The sequence below is a fragment of the Symphodus melops genome (assembly GCF_947650265.1).
Source record: "Symphodus melops genome assembly, chromosome: 2".
Taxonomy (NCBI): domain Eukaryota; kingdom Metazoa; phylum Chordata; class Actinopteri; order Labriformes; family Labridae; genus Symphodus; species Symphodus melops.
Genome location: NC_136692.1, coordinates 16011709 through 16017028, shown reverse-complemented (window position 1 = coordinate 16017028; position 5320 = coordinate 16011709). Strand labels below are relative to the sequence as shown.

The following is a 5320-nucleotide window of genomic DNA, read 5'->3' as shown; positions in this document are numbered from 1 at the left end:
ACAGCCTTGGACTGAACAAGCCTCTAAGCACTGTTTTTAAGACAGTAATTCTTGTCAGAACAGAACTCGGGAGGTTCATTACAGCAATTTAAAGATTCTGTTGGATAAGAACATTGATGCAAAATAATCACCTTAGTGCAAACACACCAAGTACATAATGATGTTTTTGGAAATATGTTCACGTTTTAGCACTCTGAATAAATTTAATGTATTTAGATTATGATCTTAAGAGCACGAAGTATGGGGGGGAAAAAAGAACTTAAGGAACAAGATAATACATTATTTATTGAAACTATTTCAAGAGAATACAAATTGGAACACTCATTTTAACCAAAGGCAAACAAAACAGCTCTTATAAGAATGTCAAAATGACATTACTAACTAATAAAATATAAAGGTTAAAGATAATACAGATACACTGAATCATGCCATCAGGTTACCAAAGGCTTCAGCTTAGCACATCTGCTAACATCCCTTGCCATGGCAGGTTTCTGGTATCTGGCTGGCAGCAACAAGTCTTTCAACTCCAGGCAGTGTGAGTAAACTAAGTAGAAGCAAATCCCTTGAGGCTTGTTCTCTATCCCCACCTGGTAAAACACAAAAACCTAAAGAGATTTTAAAAACAAACTGGAAACATTACTCTGCACAGATCATATGGCGACAAACTTTCTTACATTTATAGTTTTTGGACTCGAGACAATGGTGTGGTTTGCTTTGCCTGTTGTGAAGAAGGAAAGCGTGAATCACTTGACCACTTAAATTCATCGAATGAAAGTTATCATATTGCACCAATCAGCCCCTCCATACACACTCGTATTGTCATTTTGAAAATTAGAACATGTACTTTTTTGTCAGAAAGAGTTCAATGGTGACTTAGTGGTGTCTGCGTCAAACAAATCACAATATCAGAAACCTACACAAGCCAATGAGATTACATTCTTAGCATTAAACTTCCCTTTAAATGTTCTCAATTGGTTGCTGGAAGTGTCCTTATTTGGATTACATAGCATTGTGCAGGAGAGAAAAAGCTTTACAGAGATATCTGTCATGACGGGCATGAGAGAGCAGCCGTTACACAGCATGTCCCGTGACGTGCACTTTCAGGCAAATTTACAAGAAATCAAATGCTGCGATCAGACAAAATGTATTTAAATATTAACATATGTATTATTTGGATATTTTCTTTATGGTAGTTTGAAAGATTACATGTTTAGGGAGTGAATTAGCCTAAAATCTCGAAATTGAGGTTTTTGCCTGCCGCGTCTCACCTTAAGGGGTACTTAATGGTTACTTAGTAGTTACTTATTGGTTTCCATGTTTGAATTCTCGAATGTATAGGGAATAACTTCAATCATAGTCTGGATGATCTCGAGTCCATTGAGACCTCGCCATGGACGGTCGCCCCCAGTGTATTGGTGCGCGTTGTCTTGTCTGTTTTCATGCGTTAACGAGCATTTTTCAAAAAAAGCTTTTGAGCATATGTTTTAAATGCAGCCTAAGATTTTAAATTGCCAATTTTTAGCTTAGATTTGGAATTGTGATAGCCCAGACTACAGGAAAGTACACAGTGGTTCTATGACAGCACAAGATGGAAATTCAAAAACAACGCGTCAGAAATCTTTGGGAAGGAGGCAACAAACACAATGACAGATGCAGGAAGGGATAATAAAGAAATAACTCCATTATCGACTTAAGATGCCAGAGTCACATCTTGGCTAGTGTCTGTAGCTGTCTCTCTCTCTCTGTCTCTGTCTCTCTCTCTCTGGATGCTCTCTTTAACCTGAATGAGTGGAGGCAGAAAGACGATTGTCAGTGTTTATGAGTGACAAAAGGAGAACTGAGTGAGTAAAGGATAGAGGATGAGAGAGAGAGAGAGCAGCAGGCAGAGTTGAGAACAGCTGAATCACGAAGAATCAGAGCCAAAAGTGGGAGCTGCCCTCATCTAATGAAGCACCATACATATAACGGTCAACTTCCCCCTCTTTCTCTTTCCATCCTCTGTGTCTTTCTCTTATTCTGCCAACTTCTTTTGCAACATCACACACACACACAAATCATGTGTCTCTCTCTTTGTCTGCCAACATCTTGTGCAACATCACACACGCATTTGCAAAATCCTGATATTTTATAGCTGACTGTACAGTATCAGACATTGAAGATAAGTTTGTTCAACGGACACAAGCCAGACAGCTGCATGCCTTACTGCTTAGACACACCAACTAAAATGAATTCCTTGTGACTGCTGCATTTGTAAAAATCCTTACCCAACATTGACACCTGCTGGGCAACTGGCAACTGGAGTGTAAACCTTGGTACAAATTTGAGACACATGCTTCACAAACATAGGAGGATACACCAACACTTGTCAATTATGATTTTTCAAATTAGGATAATATTGAAACTACAATCCAGTAACACAGTCCAGTCAATTTCATCATTTATCATCAACTTTATTTGTCAACAGGTTTATTTTGTGCTTTACCAAGTCTGAATCATGCCATGGTTTGATCTCAACCTGCAGCTCCTGACTAATTAATCCTGAACCTCTTTGCTTAATTTGAAATGTTTTAACCTTATTTAGAATGCTGGAGTTTTAAATGCTTGCAAATGAAGAAACAGTGTAATACTTCTGAAGCAACGTGTCCATGAGAAGCAAAAACAGTCAATATGTAACCCATTTATATCAAGAAAGAATACTGCTATATGGAGAATCTGGATGATAAAATAGACTACATTTGTAACTTTGCACAGGAGACTAAACACCCGGCCAGGAGTTCTCATGAGGACAGTGACACAGATGTCTGTGTAAGCTGTCAGCAGCCATGCCAAGAGCTCTAAGCATTATGAATAATTGAAAGTCTGACAAGCCATGTCCTTTTATAGGCTTACAAAGTTTAATCCATGGCCGGTTCAAACTCTCTTAAAGAGAAGGAAAAGAGGTAAAAGGAGACAAAGGCAAAATCACAATAATCCAAAACGCAAAGAAAGAAAGAGAAAAAAAAAAGGGTCTTTCTTACAGGAATTGATTCATGGTTTTGTTTTCTAGATTTGGTATTCTAGAAACTCTTAGACCAACTCTGCACTATAAAAAGAGATACACATTAACTACTCAATAAAATTGAGGCAACAGACTGCACACAATATTATTAATTGAATCTAACTTTGTTAAAAGTTGAGTTAATATAACTTAAGTCAGAACATTGCAAAATATAGCACACAGAGGAATTGACCAAATTTAAGTAAAAATATTAAGTAGAGGTCATGGTAAAGAGAATGAACTACAAGAGTCTGGGTGTGTGGAGAGGAGAGATGACTGTTGTATGGCTTGTCACTGTTACTCTCTGCAGCATTATTCCAGTGTCGCTCTGTCAAAAAACAAAAAAACTACATATTCATAATTAATAAGAAATAAACAATATATACTCAAAAGCAATTCTTATGAAGATAATAATACCAATTCTTGTGTGACTTAATGTAGCAAAATCCGACAATCGAAACAACACGTGGAGAGAAAAAATGAAGAGAGCAGACTGACCCTTATGAAGTCCCATACAGAGTCAGGGGGTTTCTTCTGTAGCATGGAAACATGTTGAATGCAGGAGACTTCTTCTGGATGATAACATCTGTTTTCTTGGAAAACCTTTGAACCAAATCAACAAGACACGTTAGTTCAGATACAACAGCCAAAGTGGTCTGACTACACTTTAAGAGGACAAGAATGACACTTGTTGAGCTTTTATAAAACTCCAACAGCAATCTGGCAAAACATAGTTAGCATTTAAATAAAGTATATTTGTATATATTCTCCTCTGCCACTATTGTGATACAGTTATTAAAACAGAAGTGTCAAGGTTTTGTGTTTGAGTTGAAAAAAAGAATAAGAAAACAAATATTTATATGTATACATATATAAATTTTTCACACAACTTCATGCGAGTCCCGTCATTTTATTCGTGTTTTTAACTGTGCAAAAAATGCTTTTAAATTATATAAATATATAACTTAAAAATATTTTAATTGTTTTTTAACAGTGCAAAACAATGCTTTCAAATTATACAAAAATAAAGATTCAAAATATTTCTACAAATAGAAAGATTTAAAAGCATTTAGCTCGTTTGTTTTTAACGGTGCAAAAATTGCCAGATGCAAAATTTCTCGTTCTCATACAAATTGATCAGTACTTGATTTTATCTTTATAATATGTTTAAAAGCCCAAATTTATAATTCCTTAGGCAGGCTGTTCTGGGATCAGTAACACAAATATTCACTGTTCTGGGGTGAGTAACACACAGGTATGATGTCCTGGCATCAGTAACACATAGGTAGACCGTTCTGAGATCAGTAACGTTTGGTTATGTTGTAACCTGGTTCTCTGAGTGAAGAGACTATCTCTCCAACCGGTTACATATTCCATATGTACGGGGAACTGACCCACTGGGGCAGTTGACGGGGATATTTCTTTAAGACACACCACTACGTGGCCCATACGTGGGTATAAAAGACCCACGTGCGCATGAAGTCACTGATTTAAATTGATTTTCACGGTTTCCAAGCAGCCTGGTCTTGGAGAGATAGTCCTTTATCAGCCTCACCTCCTCTCCCCAGACTCTCTGCAACAGAGACGGGAGAAGACTGAATGGGGGAAAAGCATAGAGCAGACCTCGGGGCCAATCGTGCGCCAGTGCATCTATGCACAGCGAGAAGAACAACGGGCAGCGCGCGTTGTTCCTTGATGCAAAAATGTCCGCCACCGCCCTACCCCATCGATGCCATATTTCTCTGACCACTTGTGGGGGCAGTCTCCATTCGCCAGGGTTTGGACCACCCCTGGAGAGAAGATCGGCCCTCTGATTCATCTCCCCAGGCACATGCCTGGCCCGCAGTGACAGAAACTGCGTATTTGTCCACAGCTCGTATGCCATCCTGCAGAGGCGAGCCCAAAACCCCCTTGCCTGTTTACATATGCAGCCGCCGCCACACTGTCTTTCCTTATCAACACGTGATGGCCCTGCAGACTGGGGGCAAAGTGTTGAAGGGCCAGGTAAATGGCCCTCATTTCCAGGACATTGATGTGGTGGTCGTCCCAGGGGGCTCTCCAGCACCCCCGGCCCCCTCGCTGTTGTGGACTGCTCCACATCCCTTCAAGGATGCATCCGCAGATACCACCTGCCAGCGTAGCACTGGCCCCAGCACACTTCCCTTTCTATGTTGGCTGGGATGCGCCACCATCTGAGGGCCCTGTCCAGCCTTCTGTTGACCTGCACCTTGGCCTATAGTTGTCTCTGGGGACATAACCCCAGGCACAAAAGACACCTCTGTA

At 39.7% G+C, this 5320-nt stretch overlaps 1 long non-coding RNA gene across 1 annotated transcript; it reads right to left on the bottom strand.

The window, feature by feature from the left end:
• Nucleotides 1-267: 267 nt before the first annotated feature.
• LOC306842063 lies at nt 268-875 on the bottom strand. The gene is made up of 2 exons (XR_013781665.1): nt 675-875; nt 268-587 (listed from the first exon to the last, which is right to left on the bottom strand). It is a non-coding gene; the product is annotated as an uncharacterized lncRNA (long non-coding RNA).
• Nucleotides 876-5320: the final 4445 nt, after the last annotated feature.